Genomic DNA, 19973 nt, shown 5'->3' on the forward strand with positions numbered 1-19973 from the left:
CCCCTGCCCCATCCCCTTAGCCCTACATATTTATCATGGCCAATCCATCTAACCTGCACATCTTTGGATGCTAAAGGATAATTTACCATGACCAATCCAGCTAAACCCGCACATCTTTTACAGAGGAAACTGGAACACCTGGAGAAAACCCACACAGACACAGGAAGAATGTGTAAATTCCACTCAGACAGTGACCTGAAACTAGAATTGAATCTGGGTCCCTGGCATTGTGAGGCAGTGGTGCTAATCATTGTGCCCCCGTGCTGACCCCCTTGGCAGCCTTCACTCTCATAGTATGATGATTTGTCTGTGATGGTCAACTATGTATTAAGCATAGGCCAGTGTGGCTATGGAGTCCCACTCTATGTCCCTGGCACTGTGAGGTAGCAGTGCTAACCACTGGGCAATGGGGGATGGGCAAGAAATACCAGCCTTGATGGAATGCCCACAACCCACAAATAGACTTTTGAAACGATACAGCTGAGTGTGATCAGGATGTAACCCAGTGTTGGCAGGTGTGCAGGAACAGGGATACTCATAAATCTTCTTCACTTTGTGTCTGAGACATTGAGATTCTATTGTTCTATTAGCCAAGATCAGCAACCTTAATGCAGACCAGAATTAAACCTGGATCTGGGTAACAACAGGGCGCACTCGCCAACCAAGCAATCAAGAGACCCCAAAGGGATTCTTTTACTGATTCATCCCCCCCACTCCTCCCACTCTGCCCTGGTGAAAGGGCTAGGCCCACACTTCCTTGGTGATTGCAAGGTTGTGTTAGTGGAACCATGGGATAGACAAGAAGCAGTGGTTAGATGACCATCACCGACCCCATCGACCCTCCTAACCTGAGATTTGGTAATAGGAACAGCAATCTTGTGGAAGATGAGAAGGCAGGGTGCAAAAATCCTCAGTTCAGCAGGCAAGGAGGGGGAGGTGTGAATTGGGATCTTAGAAGGAGCAAGAAAGAGCAGTTTGGAGAAGCGATGATCCTCATGCATTCATAATAAGGAGAAGATAAGAGATATTCTTACAAAGAGTCATAGAATCATAGGACCCCTACAGTGTAGAAGAAACCCATTCGGCCCACTGAGCCTGCACTGTAAACAATCCCACCCAGGCCCTATGCCCATAACCCCGTGTATTTACCTTCATAGTCCCTCTGACACTAGGGGGCAATTTAGCATGGCCAATCCATTTAACCTGCACATCTTTGGACTGTGGGAGGAAACCGGAGCACCAGGAGGAAACCCACGCTGACATGAGGAGAACATGTAAACTCCACACAGACAGTCACCTAAGACTGGAATCGAACCCTGGAAGGAGAAGGTTGGAGGCCAAGAATAAAAGAAGGATTACTATTATTATTGATTACGGCACAATGCCATGTTACGCTCAGAGTGATGTTATTGTAGCATTTTAACTTCCATCACAAGGCAGTAAGTCTTTAAATACAACCATTATATCACCCGGTGTGGTTAGAAAGATTAATCCAGTGTGGTTAGAAAGGATAACTATACTCTGTAGATGGCAAAGTGTGTGGGGAACGGGCAAAGAGATATCAAAATGAATGCTCTCAGTGTGTGGTAAGCAATACCAAACCCCCTCCCCCTTTATGTTTTGCCTTGTAAGTGAAGCAAATTGTTTGCGGACAATGTGAGGTTGGCTACTGGTTTAAAACAAATCTCACACCACTGGGAACAGAAAGACACCTTAGGGGGAAATATTGATTGAGGTAAACTGAATTCTTAATAGCCTCTAAGGGCCAGGCGGAGAGTGCAGTTGTACTTAGGAAACACTGGTCATCTGCTTTGAGCCCACTCGCCACTTCTTAAATATCGACTCCCAGTTTGTTTTTAGAGAGCTGAGATATTCCTCAGGGGGCTTTGCCAAAGTGCTAAAGTGAGGGTGATGAAAATTAGGCCCCGGCTGTTACTGGCGACTTTTTGACCCTGTTAGAATCATCAAATGTTGAGGTCTGCACTGTAAAGCAATGCGGCGGTGACGCATGGTGCTGGTTAAAGCACTAATAATGGAAAAGCCTAATTGAACAAGGAATTAAAAAGCCGGGGACCCCGTTATGTACTGGGAAGGGTGCAAGTGGATACCGCGGTAATGAAAACATGTTGACTTCAGGATGTTGACTCCACAACATGAGCTTTCCTCCTCAGAATGCAACAGTTGACTTCTGGCATTCAAGGACAAAATTTGTCCTGTCAGATCTTTCTTATTGCTGAAGGAAGATCTGATCATGCAGGTCAAGCTCTGAGAGAGAGAGGACACTAGTCAGGACATGGTCATTAAAGCACACCACAGTTTGGATTTGGTTATGTGGAGTTGGGGCAAGACAGTGGTTGGCGCTGCTGCCTCACAGCACCAGGGACCTGGGTTTGATTCCCAGCTAGGGTCACTGTCTGTGTGGAGTTTGCACATTCACCCTGTGTCTGCGTGGGTTTCCTCTGGGTGTTCCGGTTTCCTCCCACAGTCCGAAGATGTGTGGGTTAGATTGATTGGCCATGCTAAATTGCTACTTGGTGTCCCGCGATGGGTAGATTAGAGGGATTAGTGAGGTTAATACGTGGACCACGGTGATGGGGCCTGCGGTGAGATTGTTGTTGGTGTGGGCCGAATGGCCTCCTTCTGCACTGTTGGGTTGTTTTGATTCTATGAATCGATTGCACTGCTTCCTACATGACCATACTCCCAAACTCACTGGCTGTGAAGTGCTTTGAGATGTCTGGGGGCTAGAAGAGACGCTATATAAATGCCAAACTCTTCTTTGTCTTAATCACATCATCGCTGGCCTTTTTTTTGAACCATCTGATCATCCACAGGGGCAGTGTTGTGATTTTGGTTCGCTCCAATCCAAGTGGCCATTTACAATTTGGAAGGAGAGGTGTTTCCACAAAGGCGCAGTTTGTATAGAGCGAGCTTGGTGCATCTTAAGTGGGTTTTTAAGAGTATGGAACGCTGAGAGTTGCCCAGACAATGGGGAATGCAATTGGTTTTGAAACACACAGTTTCCACACAGCTGACCTTCTTAGCAGCGAGGAGAAAAGAAAGGGAAATATACCGATGCTCCAAGCAAATGTGCTGTTAATGGATAGCAACATTCAATAATTCTCACTTCCCCCTCCCTCCCTCTCCAAGTAACAGGAGTCTGTATGCTTTGCTGACTATAGAATTGCTCACCGTAACAACCACACTGACAATCAAATCTGTTCCGAGGCGCACCTTGCGCTAAACCGACTCCGGGTTTCTAAAATACACCCTCACTCAGGACGCATTCAAGGACAGAAGTGGGCCAATTTGAGGAGATTGTTTCATTAAGACTCCACAATGATTCGTACCAGGCAGTCGCTGCCTCTTCATATTTAAAAGCAGGAGGAAAAAAATATTTACCTCTTGTCTGGGTTGAGCGGGCACCAATAATGATCTTAAAACTAGCATTGTGTGCGCTCTACATTGTAACAGATGGTCTTTGAGTGAGCCTTTCATCCCAGTTGTTGTGTTGGAACATCACGGTTTATATTGACAGGAACAATCCCTTTAAGAGAGAAAGTATCAGGGAGTGGGGAGGGGGGGAGTGGCGGCTAGGGACATAACAATTCTGTGGCAGATATAAAGACAGTTTGAGTACATTAACTTCCATTAAAGCTTAAAAGATGTACACAATAAGAGAGAGTGGCGGGGGTGGGGGAATCAGGCACTTAATTGAATAACTGGTCAGAGCAAACTGCTGTATTACGGGTCTAGGAGATTTCCTGTGTATGGTGTTTTTTTAAGCATATTCTTATTAATGGCTGGTCAGGTCTCATTTTTACCTCTGAGAGTTGCAGAGGGCAGATGGTTCCATCCATTTAAAATCATTAAAACCCCTCTAAGCAATTCCATTCCCCCTCCTCACCCTCCAATCCACTCTGTGCTGAAGTGGGTCGTGTGTGTGTGTGTGTGTGTGTGTGTGTGTGTTCTTTGTGTGTGCGTGTGTGTATATCTGTATGTGTGTGTGTACACACACAGATGTGTGTGGTGTGTGTGTTTGTGTGTATATCTGTTTGTGTTCTGTGCGTGTTTGAATCTATATATATATATGTGTGACAATGTGTGTATCTGTGTATGTGTGTGTGATATGTGTGTGTATATGTGTGTGTGTGTGCATGTGTGTATATGCATGTGAATGTGTGTATGTATAAAAGTGTACATGTGTGAGTGTGTTTATATATGTGTGTGAGTGTGCGTATCTGTGCATGTGTATGTGTGTGTGTATATATGTGTGTATATATGTATGTGTGTGTGAGTGTGTGTACTTGTGTGTGTACATGTGTATATGTGTGTATGTATGTGTGTATATGTGTGTGAATGTGTGTGTGTTTGTGTGTAAGTGTGTGTGTGTATATAGATGCGTGTGTGTCTTTTTAAATCAGATTCCTTTATGAAATCCAGTCAAAAATCTACCCAATTCACCAAATCTAAAACCTCTGTTGTCCGAAGGAAGGCTTTCAAAACACAATGGGATTAGTCTTTTTTTCCACTTCGAGGGCAATTGAGAATGTGATGCTGTCAGTACAGACCGACTAAAACTTTATTATAAATCTCTCATGGCTGGATTAAAACAAAATGGTCTGGGTTGTTATGCCATCAAAAGACTGGTATGGGTCTCTCTCTTATCCTTTTTGTCAGCACCTTCTGAATCTGTCTAGCACGCCTCACTTAAACCTCAGCAGTGAATCTGTAATCAATGAGGATAGGCAACAATATCTCCTCTACGATCATCCTCAACATCAGTGCTCCACAAGGCTGTGTTCTCAGCCCCCTGCTATACTCCTTATACACCTATGACTGTGTGGCCAAATTCCCTCCAGCTCAATTTTCAAGCTTGCTGACGACACCATCGTAGTGGGTCAGATCTCAAACAATGACAAAATAGAGTACAGGAATGAGATTGAGAATCTGGTGAACTGGTGCAGCAACAATAAACTCTTCCTCAACGTCAACAAAACAAAAGAGCTTGTCATTGACTTCAGGAAGCATAAAGGAGAACATGCCCCTGTCCACATCAACGAGATGAAGTAGAAAGGGTCAAGAGCATCAAGTTTTTAGGTGTCCAGATCACCAACAACCTGTCCTGGTCCCCCCACGCTGACACTATAGTTAAGAAAGCCCACCAACACCTCTACTTTCTCAGAATGCGAAGGAAATTTGGCGTGTCAGCTACGACTCTCACGAACCTTTACAAATGCACCATAGAAAGCATTCTTTCTGGTTGTATCACAGCTTGGTATGGGCTCCTGCTCTGCCAAAGACTGCAAGGAACTACAAAAGGACATGAATGTAGCCCAATCCATCACGCAAACCAGCCTCCCATCCATTGACTCTGTCTACACTTCCTGCTGCCTTGGCAAACCAGCCAGCATAATTAAGGACCCCACACATCCCGGTCATTCTCTCTTCCATCTTTTTCCGTTGGGAAAAAGATATAAATGTCTGAGGTCATGTGCCACCTGACTCAAGAGCAGCTTCTTCCCTGCTGCCATCAGATTTTTGAATGGACCTACCTTGCATTAAGTTGATCTTTCTCTACACCCTGGCTATGACTATGACACTACATTCTGCACTCTCTTGTTACCTTCCCTATGAACGGTATGTTTTGTCTGTATAGCACACAAGAAACAATACTTTTCACTATATGTTAATACATGTGACAATAATAAATCAAATCAAAATCTCCCCAAAACTGATACAGAACAGCAAAGCATGTTCTTCAATAGGGCAGTGCAAATCTTTTCCATTTTCAGAGCCACTCACCCAGGTTATACCAGAATTGGGGGAAGTGACCCCACAGAATGACACAGCGCTGACAGAGGCCATTTGGCCCATTGGAAGAGCTATCCAATTCGTGCCAGTTCTCTGTTCTTTCCCCATAGCCTTGTCATTCTGCCCCCCAACCCCCCTTTCAAATATTTACCCGATTCCCTTTTGAAACTTTCTGCTGAGTCAGCTGCCTCACCCCTTGCTGAATAATCTCAAATTCTCTTCAGACCCCCTTTACTTCAATTGCTGATTATTGTAAATCTGTGTCGTCTAATTACTGACTCACACACCACTTCAAAACCTTTCTCCATATTAATGCTATCAAATCCATAATCTTGAATATCAACAGTCCTTCTAGCTGGACTAGACAGGATAGATGCAGGAAGGATGTTCCCAATGGCGAGAGTGTCCAGAACAAAGGATCATAGTCTCAGGATAGAGGGACAGGCCATTTAGGACTGAGATTAGAAGGAATTTCTTCACCCAGAGAGTACTAAACCTGTAGAATTCGCTACCACAGAAAGTAGTTGAGGTCAAAACATTGTATATTTTCAAGAGGGAGTGAGGTATAGCGATAAGACAAAGGAACAGAATGAGGCCACTCGGCCCATCAAGTCTGCTCTGCCATTCAATCATGGCTGATATTTTTCTCATCCCCATTCTCCTGCCTTTTCCCCATAACCCCTGATCCCCTTATTCATCAAGATAAGATCAAAAAGTATCTCTTGGATATGGGGGGTGGAGGGGGGGAGGTAGCAGGAACAGGTTACAGAATTGGTTGATCAGCCATGATCACAATGATCAATAGGTTTGAAGGGCTGAGTGGCCTATCCCTGCTCCTATTTTCTGTGTTCCTATTAAATCTCCCCTTAACCTTCTCTGCTTGAAGGGGGACAACCCTAGCTCCTCCAGTCTCTCCTCTTCACTCCACTCCCTGTGACCAGTCTGGTAACTCCCCTCTGCATCCCTTCCAAGAATGATTAAGAAATCTGTTAAGGTTTCACCGTGTCCGAGTCTATCCCAATCCTTCTTCAAGACCCCACAGCCCACTCCTTATCCGAAATCCACTTTGCATTATGGATCACGACTAAGAACATAAGAACATAAGAAATAGGAGCAGGAGTAGGCCATCTAGCCCTTCGAGCCTGCCCCGCCATTCAATAAGATCATGGCTGATCTGAAGTGGATCAGTTCCACTTTCTCGCTTTCTCCCCATAACCCTTAATTCCCTTGTCTGTCAAAAACCTATCTACCCGTGTCTTAAATATATTTAGCGAGGTAGCCTCCACCACTTCAACGGGCAGAGAATTCCAGAGATTCACCACCCTTTGCGTGAAGAAGTTCCTCCTCAACTCCATTCTAAACTGCCCCCCCCCCCTTATCTTGAGGCTGTGCCCTCTAGTCCTGCTGCCCTTTCTGAGCGGGAAGAATCTCTCTACCTCTACCCTATCCATCCCTTTCTTTATCTTAGACCACATTTCCACTTATTTCCACATTTACCTCATGAATAACCCTCCCCTGCCAATACCCTCACTACACCCAGTAACAGCATGTCCAACTGCAGCCCTACCCATAGAATTGAACCTCAGTCTGCACCAACTCAGCAATTAGATCAGGATAAGGAATGCTGGCATAGCCAACGATGCTCACACCTCATGAATAAACTAACAATAACCTTTGTGCTCATTGCATTAAAGTTTTTTTAATTAGTGTCACAAGTAGGCTTACATTAACACTGCAATGAAGTTGCTGTGAAGATCCCCTAGTTGCCACACTCTGGCCCCTGTTCAAGCACACTGAGGGAGAATTTAGCATGGCCAATGCACCCTAACCAGCACGTCTTTTGGACTGTAGGAAGAAACCGGAGCACCCGGAGGAAACCCACGCAGACACGGGGAGAATGTGCAGACTTCGCACAGACAGTGACCGAAGTTGGGAAGCGAACCCGGGTCCCTGGCACTATGAGGCAGCAGCGCTAACCACTGTGTCACCGTGCCGCCCTTACATTGACCTACACTGGTGATCCTCAAATTTTAAAATTCTCATCCTTGTTTTCAGATCCATTCATGGCCTCGGTCCCTGCCAGCTCTGTAATCTGTGCCACTATTGCTACCTCCTGAGATATCTGTGCTCCCTTATCCATCCATGATTTCATAGCTCCAGTCTCAGTGGTCATGTCTCCAGCAATCCCGGCCCAATTCTGAGATTCCTTTCTGAGTCATATCTGTCTCCAACTTTAAAAACTCCTTGAAACCTATTGTTTGACCAAACCTTTGGATGTCTCACCTCACTTCACTTTCTTTTGCTCAGTCAGACTTTTTTCATTAATTCTCCAGTGAAGTGCCATGAGGATGCTTGAAGGCAGTGGCACAGTGATATTCTCACTTGGGCTAGTAATCCAGAGACCCAGGGTAATAGTCTTGGGACACAGGTTAGAATCCCATTATGACAAGGGCAGCACAGTGACACAGCGGTTAGCACTGCTGTCTGACAGCGCCAGGGACCCGGGTTCGATTCCCAGCTTGGGTCGTTGTGTGGAGTTTGCATGTTGTCCCCGTGTCTGCGTGGGTTTCCTTTGGATGCTCCTGTTTCCTGCCGCAGTCCAAAGAGCATGAGTTATGTTGATAAATTGACCCTTAGTGTCCCAAGATGTATAGGCTAGGGGGATTACCCATGGGAAATGTATGGGGTAAACACAGTAAGAAGTCTCACAACACCAGGTTAAGGTCCAACCAGTTTATTTGATAGTAAACCCACAAGCTTTCGGAAAAGGTGTTCCTTCGTCAGGTGTGTGACTTTAACCTGGTTGGACTTTAACCTGGTGTTGTGAGACTGCTTACTGTGTTTACCCCAGTCCAACGCCGGCATCTCTACAAATGTATGGGGTTCCAGGGATAGGGTGGAGGAGAGGGACTGGATAAGAGAATTGGTGCAGATTCAATGGGACGAATGGCCCATTGTGCACTGTGACGGTTTTATGATTCTATGGAATTTGAATTCAGTAAATAAAACCTGGAGTTAAAAGTCTAACAATGTCCTGTCAGAAGCAAAATCCTTACCTAGTGTAGCCTATACTTGACTCTAGATCCACAGCAATGTTGCTGACACTTAAAACAAATGCCCTCTGAAATGGCCTTGCAAACTATTCGGTTCAATAATTACTGACCTAACCAGCAACATCTCATGAATGAAAAAGTATATAAATGCAAACTTTTGTTAGCTGAGCATACGTCCAGGATGGAACCCCGAATCTTTGAGATGTGTGAACAATCTTACACAACACTGATACATTTATCCAGTGAAACATTTGCAGAATTATTTTCTCTCACTTGAGACAACTTATACTTGAATCAAACCATGTTCGCAAATTTGGTGGCAGAGTGGTCAGCACTGCTGCCTCACAGTGCCAGGGAGCGGAGTTTGATTCCAGCTTGAGTCACTGTCTGTGTAGAGTTTGTATGTTCTCCCTGTGTCTGCATGGGTTTCCTCCAGGTGCTCCGGTTTCCTCCCACAGCCCAAAAATGGTGCTGGTTAGGTGGATTGGCCGTGCTAAATTCTCCCTCAGTGTACCCGAACAGGTGCCGGAGTGTGGCAACTAGGGGATTTTCACAGTAACTTCATTGCAGTGTTAATATAAGCCTACTTGTGACACTAATAAACAAACTTTAATAAAGAAACTTTTTACTTTGTATGTCATGGGGACATTAGATAACCAGGGTTTTTGTACACTCTGTTCCTGACTCAGTTGTTGCTTCATTCATTTAAAATTTCACTTTGGCTTCTCAATCCATGATCCCATGCACCCCAGACATTCCCTCTTCCACCTTCTTCCGTTGGGAAAAAGATACAAAAGTCTAAGGTCACGTACCAACTGACTGAAGAACAGCTTCTTCCCTGTTGCTGTCAGACTTTTGAATGGACTTACCTCGCATTAAGTTGATCTTTCTCTATATCCTAGCTATGACTTAACATTACATTCTGCACTCTCTGCTTTCCTTCTCTATGAACGGTATGCTTTGCCTGTCTAACGTGCAAGAAACAGTACTTTTCACTGTATGTTAATACCTGTGACAATAATAAATCAAATCAAGTTTTAAGAAAGCGAATCAATCCAGCCTGAGCTCACAGTCAGAATCCTGAATCCCATAGTCCCCTCAGGACGTCAGGGGCACGAGGAGGGAGAATTCTCTCGGTTGAATTCAATTATTTGTCTCAAATTGATTTGATTTGCCTCACCTTTATTTGTGAATGATTTAAATTAAAAAATCAACCAATAATGTTTCAAATTCATCCCATTCCGAGTCCATAGAGCTACACTCCCTTTCTGAAACCATAATGGGAATTTTGGGAATGTTTGTTTCGTGGGAAAGGTTGGGGGGTGGCGTTGAGCACTGAGTGGAATCTGATATTACTCAGGCATGATGTGGAGATGCTGGTCTTGGACTGGGGTGGGCACAGTAAGATGCCTCACAACACCAGCTTAAAGTCCAACAGGTTTATTTGGTATCACAAACTTTCGAAGCACTGCCCTTTCATCACTTGAGTGACCAGTGGCACTAAAGTTTTTTAAAGTTTATTTATTAGTCACAAGTAAAGCTTAAATTAATAGTGAAATGAAGTTACTGTGAAATTCCACTAGTCACCACAGTCTGGCACCTGTTCGGGTCAATGCATCTAACCAGCGCGTCTGTCAGAATGTGGAAGAAAACTGGAGCACCCGGAGGAAACCTACGCAGACACGGGGAGAACATGCAGACTCCACACAGTCAGTGACCCAAGCCAGGATTCAAACCCGGATCCTGGCGCTGTGAAACAGCAGTGCTAACCCCTGTGCTTGCCATTAATCAGGCAGTGATAGATTTCAAGATGATTTGCATCATTACATTGTATGGAATGAACCATGTTTATTGGGTGGCACAATGGTTAGCACTGCTGCCTCACAGCACCAGGGATCCAGGTTCAATTCCCGGCTTGGGTCACTGTCTGTGTGCAGTCTGCACATTCTCCCCGTGTCTGTGTGGGTTTCCTACGGGCGCTCCGGTTTCCTCCACAGTCAGAAAGATGTGCTGGTTAGGTGCATTGGCCATGCTAAATTCTCCCTCAGTGTGTGAACAGGTACTGGAGAGTGGCGACTAGGGGATTTTCACAGTAACTTCATTGCAGTGTTAATGTAAGCCTTACTTGTGACACTAATTAAAATTAAAACTAAAATAAGTGGCAATTCCTATTAATCGAGACCAAATCACCTAACCTGGGTGTTCACTGCATCTTTAATTCGCGTGTGGTCTCGGTTCAAAGAGGGTTCAGAGTAGAGAGATGAAAGAGTTCCATGCTTCACTGACTAACAGATCTCTCCTTCTGATGGGTGTGTGAGTTTAAAAGTCACTCTTCCAAGTCAATGGTTCAAAATGTACCTTCAAATGCCGGTGAAGATCAGCATTATCTCCACACCTCTGAGTTGAATTTCCCCACCCTCTCCCAGGTTCTCCGATGAAGTCACCCATTCATTGATTGGGTCTATCCCGCAGGAACAAGAGGCCGTTCTGAATGAGAGCCTGTCTGCGTGCCGTGGTGTGACGTGTTGCTCAGCTGTCGGAGCTGAGAGTCCACACCCGGTGCTGAAACACCTGCACTTTCCATTTAGGAACCAACGGGAAAGACTGAACAAGGTGGAGCTGTCTTTAGAAAAGCAAAGAGTGAGGGGTGACTTGATAGAAGTCTTGGAGAATTATGAGAAGGTTTGACTGGGTTGACGTAGAGAAGATGTTGTCACTTAAGGTGGTGCCACAACACAAATAAGATGTGATGTGGAGATGCCAGCGTTGGACTGGGGTTGGCACAGTAACAAGTCTCACAAGACCAGGTTAAAGCCCAACAGGTTTATTTGGAATCACGAGCTTTCAGAGCACTGCTCCTTCATTGGGTGAGTCACATGAGGAAGGAGCAGCACTCCAACAGGTTGTGATTCCAAATAAACCTGTTGAACATTAACCTGGCGATGTGAGGCTACATGTAAGATCGTCACTATTAAATCAGAGAATTCATCTTTACCCAGAAATGATTGGAATAAAGAACTTACGATCACAGGATGAGGCATGGCTGCTATGGGGAAGTTAGATAAATGAATGAGGGAGGAAGGAATAGAAGGATGTATTGATTTTGTGAACTAGGAGAAGGATATATTTAATAGGGGTCAGATCACGCACTGAATGATGGAGTAGACTTGATGGGCTGAATGGCCTACTTAGAATTACAGAATCCCTACAGCGCAGAAGCAGGCCATTTGGCCCATTGAGTCTGCACTGACTACAAACCCACCCAGGTTCTATTCCCGTAACCCTACGTATTTACCCTGCTCACCCCCCTGACACTAGGGTCATTTCAGCATGGCCAATCAACCTAACCCGCACATCTTTAGACTGTGTGAGGAAACCGGAGCACCCGGAGGAAACCCATGCAGACGCGGGGAGAATGTGCAAACTCCACACAGACAGTGACCCAAGCCAGGAATCAAACCTGGGTCTCTGGAGCTGCGAGGCAGCAGTGCTAATCACTGTGCTACTTCTGTTCCTGTGTCTTATGGTGAAATAGGTGAAAGCTCATACACAGCGTAAACACTGGCATTGCCCCGTTAGGCCGATTGGGTTGGTTGTGTTGCTGTAACTGGAGATCTGAGGACTCAACAACTTTCAATCAGTAGGGCTGAGCGCCTTTGTTCTCCTCCTGGGCATGATAAAGTGCCGAGGGTTTTGTGTCCTCTCCGCTATTCAGATCACCATTAAGCTGAGTATTTACCTGAGCTTTTCCCTTGTCTGCGTTGCACAGCCCCACAATAGCTCATTCTTCACATCACTGTCAAGACCAACATTTCTTACTCAGCCTATACTGTCCTTGGAAAGGTGGAAACTCCTTCAACTGCTGCAGTCAATGTGCCGTAGGTGCTCCCATATTGCAGTTAGCATAGAGGCTATAAACAATTCCAAGGAAGATACAACTGACCACGGATTGGGAACATTCCCTCCCTCCCTGCATTTGGGGATTGGGAACATTCCCTCTCTCCCTGCATTTGGGGATTGGGAACATTCCCTCTCTCCCTGTATCCAGGGACTGGGATCATTCCCTCTCTCCCTGTATCTAGGGACTGGGAACATTCCCTCTCCCCTATATCCAGGGATTGGGATCATTCCCTCTCTCCCTATATCCGGAGACTGGGATTATTCCTTCTCTCTCTGTATCTGGGGATTGGGAACATTCCCTCTCTCACTGTATCCGGGGATTGGGAACATTCACTCTCTCCCTGTATCTGGGGATTGGGAACATTCCCTCTCTCACTGTATCCGGGGACTCAGAACACTTCTCTCTTTGTATCCAGGGACTGGGATCATTCACTCTCTCCCTGTATCTGGGAACTGGGAACATTATCTTTCTCTCTGTATCCAGAGATTGAGAACATTCCCTCTCTTTCTGTATCCATGGATTGGGATCATTCCCTATCTCCCTGTGTCCGGGGACTCTGAAGGTTCCCTCTCTCTCTGTATCTGGAGACTGGGTTAATTCCCTCTCTCCCTTGTCCCAGGATTCTGAACATTCCCTCTCTCTCTGTAACTGGGGATTGGGAACATTCCCTCTCTCCCTGTGTCCGGGGACTGGGAACATTCTCTCTCTCCCTGTATCCAGGGACTGGGAACATTTTCTTTCTCCCTGTATCCGGGGACTGGGAACATTCTCTCTCTCCCTATATCCGGGCACCGGGATCATTCCCTCCTTCCCTGTATCCGGGGACTGGGAACATTCTCTCTCTCCCTGTATCCAGGGACTGAGAAGTTCTCACGTGCTTTCCTGCTGTTTGCCGGGAGTTCTGTGTAAGCAGGGGTTGGTTATTTAAGTGAGAGGAGCTCGAGGGACTGAAATACATTTCTGAAATTAGATTCTAATTGCTTCCAATTCTATCACACATTTTGCTATCCTTCAGTGAGTGCAGTATCAACCTAGCACTCTACAGCAACAAGTTCCAACTATATACATTAACATCATAACAGCTATGTTCTATGTTCTGTAGCTTGATCTTGGATTTGGACATAGCTCGGCACAACATTGAGGGCTGAAGGGTACTGTTCTATGCTCTATGTAACTCTAAAGATGTTTCACAGGAGCAGTTAAAAAATCAAAGAGTGACTATAGGAGGAGATGTGATGGCCTGACAAGTTGACATGAGGCTGGTTTTACGGATGGTTTTAAGGGAGAAAAGAAAGAGAGGGGGAGAGATGGGGAGGGGTAGGGAGGGAATTCCAGAGCGTAAGCCCCAGATATCAGAAGGCAAGGCTGCCGATAGTGGAAAGATTAAAATCTGGAATGGTCAAATGTTAAGAAATCGGGGAGCGCAGCTACCTGGTGTAGCACAGTGGTTAGCACTGCTGCCTCACAGCACCAGGGACCTGGGCTCAATTCCTGGCTTGGGTCACTGTCAGTGCAGAGTCTGCACATTCTCCCCATGTCTGCGTGGGTTTCCTCCCACAGTCTGAAAGATGATGCATTGGCCATACTAAATTCTCCCTCAGTGTACTCGAACACTGGTGCCGGAGTGTGGCGACTAGGGGATTTTCACGGTAACTCCATTGCAGTGTTAATGTAAGCCTACCTGTGACACTAATCAACAAAATAAATCCCGCGGTTAGAATCACACCTTGTGTTAGTGGGATTAGCAGTGCAGTACACAGGACATGGTTCCTGACGGGTAAACTGATTTCAATATCTTTGTCTACAAGGGGAATGGCTCCTTCTCCACTGTAGGGTTTCGATGATTCTGTGATATCTCAATCATGGCCTTATCTTCATTAGTACATGGGTTAAAGGGATCAAATAAATTGTTGTCTGCACTCCTTCACTTTTGCATAGATAATCGATTAAGTTGGACCCTGAATTCCTGGCTGTTTTGCCACACAAATGCTCAGAGCTTGTACCCCAATGTTCAGGTTTCAGAAGCGAAATTAAATGAACATGTTCACATAAACATGACCTTAACATAGTTCTTAAATCTCTTTAAAAATAGGTGGATTAAAGTCTGCCTTCAACCAGGTGCAAACTTAGTTCAGCACATTAACCAGCTCCCAGAGAATGGAAAGACATAAGCAGTTTTCATGGCTCAAGGACACTTATTGCAGGTTGCTTCGACCTCGTGATTCTGTTTTTATATTAACAAAGCACGACTCTGACACACACAGTCGCTTTTCAAGGATTTAAAATGATGCCCCCAGTATCTGTCTGCTCAGACCAGGATGTGGGCACCAATAGCTGATGCTCCAGTGCAGTGTAGAGGGAGTGCTGCACTGTCAGGGGTGCCACCTTTCAGATGAGACCTGTGTCCTCTCAGGTGGGGGTTAAAGATTGGACAGCTGGGAATTTCTCCGCTATACCCCAGCCAATATTAAACCTCTCAGTCAACATTCATAGAATCCCTACAGTACAGAAGGAGGCGCATCGAGCCTGTACCGACCACAATCCCACCCAGGCCCTATCCCCATAACCGCATGCATTTATCCCAGCTAGTCTCCCTGACACTAAGGGGCAATTTAGCACAGCCAATTCACCCAACCCGCACATCTTTGGACTGTGGGAGGAAACCGAAGCATCTGGAGGAAACCCACGCAGACTTGGGGAGAACATGCAAACTCCACACAGACAGTGACTCAAGTCGGGAATCAAACCCAGGTCCTTGGTGCTATGAGGCAGCAGTGCCAACCACTGTGCCACCGTGCTGCCCCCATTCAAAAGGAAACGATGTGATCATTCTCACATTGCTATGTTTATTTAAAAATTATTTATTTATTAGTCACAAGTAGGCTTTCATTCACACTGTAATGAAGTTACCGCGAAACTTCCCAAGATGCCACACTCCGACACCTGTTCAGGTACACTGAGACAGAATTTAGCACCGCCAATACACCTAACCAGCACATCTCTCAGACTGTGGGAGGAAACTGGAACACCCGGAGGAAACTCATGCAGACATGGAGGAGAACGAGCAAATTCTGCACAGACAGCGACCCAAGTCGGGATTCAAACTACTGTGCCATTGTGCCGTGGGATCTTGCTGTGCACAGATTAGCCATGGTTTCTCCAACATCTCAAGAGTTACTCGATTGGCCATGAAATGCTTGGAGAGAGGGTGGCACAGTAGCACGGTGGTGAGCATTGCTGCCTCATAGCGTGAGGGACATTGGTTCAATTCCGGCCGTGGGTTACTGTCTGTATGGAGTTTGCACGTTCTCCCCATGTCTGTGTGGGTTTTCTCCGGGTGCTGTGTTTTTCTTCCACAGTCCAAAGTTGTGCAGGTTAGGTGGATTGGTCATGCTAAATTGTCCATTGATACCCGATGATGTGTCAATTAGGAGGATTAGCGGGGTAAGTATGTGGGGACAGCACCTTGGTAAGATGCTTCATCGGAGAGTCAGTGCAGACTCAGTGGGCTGAATGGTCTCCTTCTGCACTGTAGCGAGCCCATGATTCTACATCCTGAAGTTTGTGACATAAATAATAGTCTTTCTATCCATCAGTGCATCCTTGTTAAACTCTGCATTTGTGAAGAATTTGTTGCGGTATCTGACTTTCTTTTTTACTCCAGCTTTGCTCACATTACAACATCTGTATTATTAACTGATAAACAAGTGGAAGATTCAATGTAAGAATCACGGTTGTGGGGCCGTTGCTTGTGTCTCCGATGTGAACTCTGGTGTTCACAGCCAGAGTCTGGGATCTGTTCAAGGTGGCGTAGGTATCAGTCTTGCCACTAGAGGGCAGGACCTCTGTTCTGCAGAGCCTTGTTCCAGTCCTGGGATTTCTGTCCTGTATCTCTGGCTCTTGTAACCAGCACTTAAATCACATTAACACTTTTAAAGCCCACTCTTTGACCATATCACATTAACTCTTTCAGACTGGATGTGCTGTCTGCACTTTAAAAATTGACATGACACAGTGGTTAGCACTGCTGCCTCACAGCACCAACAGACCCAGGTTCGATTCCTGACTTGGGTCGCTGAATGTGTGGAGTCTGCACATTCTCCTCGTGTCTGCATGGGTTTCCTCCGGGTGCTACGGTTTCCTCTGACAGTCCAAAAGGCGTGCTGGTTATCTGCATTGGCCATGGTAAATTCTCTCTTAGTGTACCCAAATAGGCACCAGTGTGTGGTGACTAGGGGATTTTCACAGTAACCTCATTGCAGTGTTAATGTAAGCCTACTTGTGACACTAATAAACAAATTTTAAACTTTGGTGCAGTTATGTCAATTCTGTTGACACACTATCCAGGACAAAGCCTGTGCCCCACAGTATCACGGACCCAGGTTTGATTCCTAGCTTGGGTCACTGTATGTGTGGAGTCTGCACATTCTCCCCGCACCTGCACGGGTTTCCTCTGGGTGCTTTGGTTTCCTCCCACAGTCCAAAAGACATGCTGGTTAGGCGCATTGGCCATGCTAAATTCTCCCTCAGTGTACCCGAACAGATGCCAGAGGGTGGCGACTAGGGGATTTTGCCAGTAACTTCATTGCAGTGTTAATGTAAGCTTACTTGTGACGCTACTAAATAAACTTTAAAACTTTAGACTTTGAGCTGTCTGCTTCACCAGCAGCCCATTCACAACCCGAAACATTCACTTCCTCCACCACTGATGCACAGTGGGTCACTTTATCTCAGTTGGCGGGACAGCTGTTGAATGATGCCAAGTGATGCCAACTGTGTGGGTTCAGTTCCTGTACCGGATAATGTTATTCATGAAAGCTCTGCCTTCTCAACCCTGCCCCTTGCCTGAGGTTGTGGTGACCCTCAGCTGACCACTAGTCAGCTCTCCCCTTGAAGGGAAGCCTATGGTCGTCTGGGACTATGGTAATTTTTACCCTATTACGCTGACAGCGGTGTGTACCATCTACAAGATACCAATTCACCAAGCCTCGGAGGACAGGGACGGGAGATGCAGGGAACACCAACACCTGCAAGTTCCTATATCATTCTTACGCCGTCACTGGGCTAGACAAGCCCTTTCTAACAGCACTGTGGGTGTACATACGCATGAGGGCTGCAGCGATTCCAGAAGGCGGCTCACCACCACCTTCCCAAGGGGCAATTAGGGATGGGCAATAAATGCAGGTCTAGCCAGCAATGTTCAGATCCCATGAAAGTACTTTCTGAAGTTCTGCAAGCGAGTGTCACAAGTCGGCTTATATTAACACTGCAGTGAAGCCACTGTGAAAATCCCCTAGTCACCACACTCTGGCACCTGTTCGGGTACACTGGGGGAGGATTTAGCATGGCCAATGCACCTAACCAGCACGTCTTTCGGTCTGTGGGAGGAAACTGGAGCACCCGGAGGAAACCCACGTAGGGAGAACATGCAGATTCCGCACAGACAGTGACCCGAGGCTGGAATCGAACTTGGGTCCCTGACACAGTGAGGCAGCTGTGCCACCATGCTGCCCATAGGTTGTTTTGAATAAGTGCATGGTTGGGAGGAGGGGTCAGTAATGAAACAAACAGGTTTAGATGTGGTGCCTTTTGTAGTTGAATAGCCTGACAACTCTACCTTGGCTCAAAGATGGGGAAAAGCTGTGGTGCTGAATGCCAAAATATTGTTCCATGGGGACAAAGGCTTTACACTGGCTTTCCTTTAGGCAGGGGCTTAAGGCACAGGGTGTCAACTCTCTGACCGGTTGCAGAGATCATAACTCTGTAAATTCATGTCCCCAAGCACTGGGATTATGTTCCTGAGCCAATAATCCAGTGAGCGTTAATACAAATCCCTCCCCCCCATGGAAATGTGATGGATAAACCATCCCAAAGTACTTCAGAGGAACCACCATCAGAAAGAATTTGATACAGAGGCACACACACACAGACATGAGGTAAAGATTGGTCAAAGAGGGTAGGATTTAAGGACCTCCCACATGAGGAGAGAGAGAAGGAACAGGGGGAGAGGTTTGGGGAGGGAATTCCAGATCTTAGAATCCAAGTAGCTGAAAGCAAGGTTGCCACTGGAAGAGTGATTAAGATTGGAGAGGTGAAATTAGTCAAAATTTGAGGTGTCAGACAATTTGAAAGAGGCAGAACTACAGAGAGACAGAGGTAGGGAGGGGCAGAGATAGGGAGGGACAGACATAGAGAGGGACAGACATAGGAAGGGACAGAGATAAGGAGGGACAGAGATAGGGAGGGACAGTGATAGGGAGGAATAGAGATAGGGAGGGACAGTGATAGGGAGGAATAGAGATAGGGAGGGACAGACATAGGAAGGGATGGAGATAGGAAGGGTTGGGATAGGGAGGGACATGGATAGAGAAAGACAGGGATAGAGAAGGACAGGGATAGGGAGGGACAGAGATAGGCAGGGGCAGTAATAGGGAGGGACAGGGATAGGGAGGGACAGGATAATGAGGGACAGGGATAGGGAAGTACAGAGACAGAGAGGGACAGGGATAGGGAGGGATAGAGATGGGAGGGATAGAGATGGGGGGGACAGAGATAGGGAGGGACAGAGATAAAGGGGGACAGGGATGGGGAGGGACAGAAATAGGGAGGGACAGAGACAGGGAGGGATGAAGCCATGGGGAGATTGGAGACAGGAATGAGAATTTTAAAATGGGGACATTGCCAGACTGGAAGGCAGTGTGGGGCGAGTGAGTGCAGGGCTGATAGCTGAAGGGGACAGGTTGTGGGTTCAGACAACAGGGTTCTGAATGATTTACAGAGGGTGTGGAATGGGAGTCTGGCAATGAAAGTATTTAAATATTCAGGATTTGACACCAGTACAGCCATGGAGATAGCAGGTAAACTACCAGCTCCTTACTCTGGGGCAACAACAGGGTAGTGAATAAATGGCTTTGCTAGAAGTGTCCATGGAAAGGAATATCAGAGATTAGAACTGAACTGAGAGTTCCAGCAGTTCCACAAACACAATATTGCTGCAATTCTGGGATCCATTACAGGCTGAGCCACTGACTCAACCTTTACGTTTCTACTCTGTGGACTTGTTATGCGGGTCACGTCTTGTTCAGTAACATTCTCGTCTCGGAGACAGAATGTTCAAGTGGGGTCAAGTTGCACTCAAGAGGATTAAGCACAAAGGTTAAGGTTGATACTCCAGTGCAGGACTGCGGGTGTGCTGCACTGTCAGA

This window comes from Carcharhinus amblyrhynchos, chromosome 25 (genome assembly GCF_965287045.1).
Source record: "Carcharhinus amblyrhynchos chromosome 25, sCarAmb.v2.hapA, whole genome shotgun sequence".
Classification (NCBI taxonomy): Eukaryota; Metazoa; Chordata; class Chondrichthyes; order Carcharhiniformes; family Carcharhinidae; genus Carcharhinus; species Carcharhinus amblyrhynchos.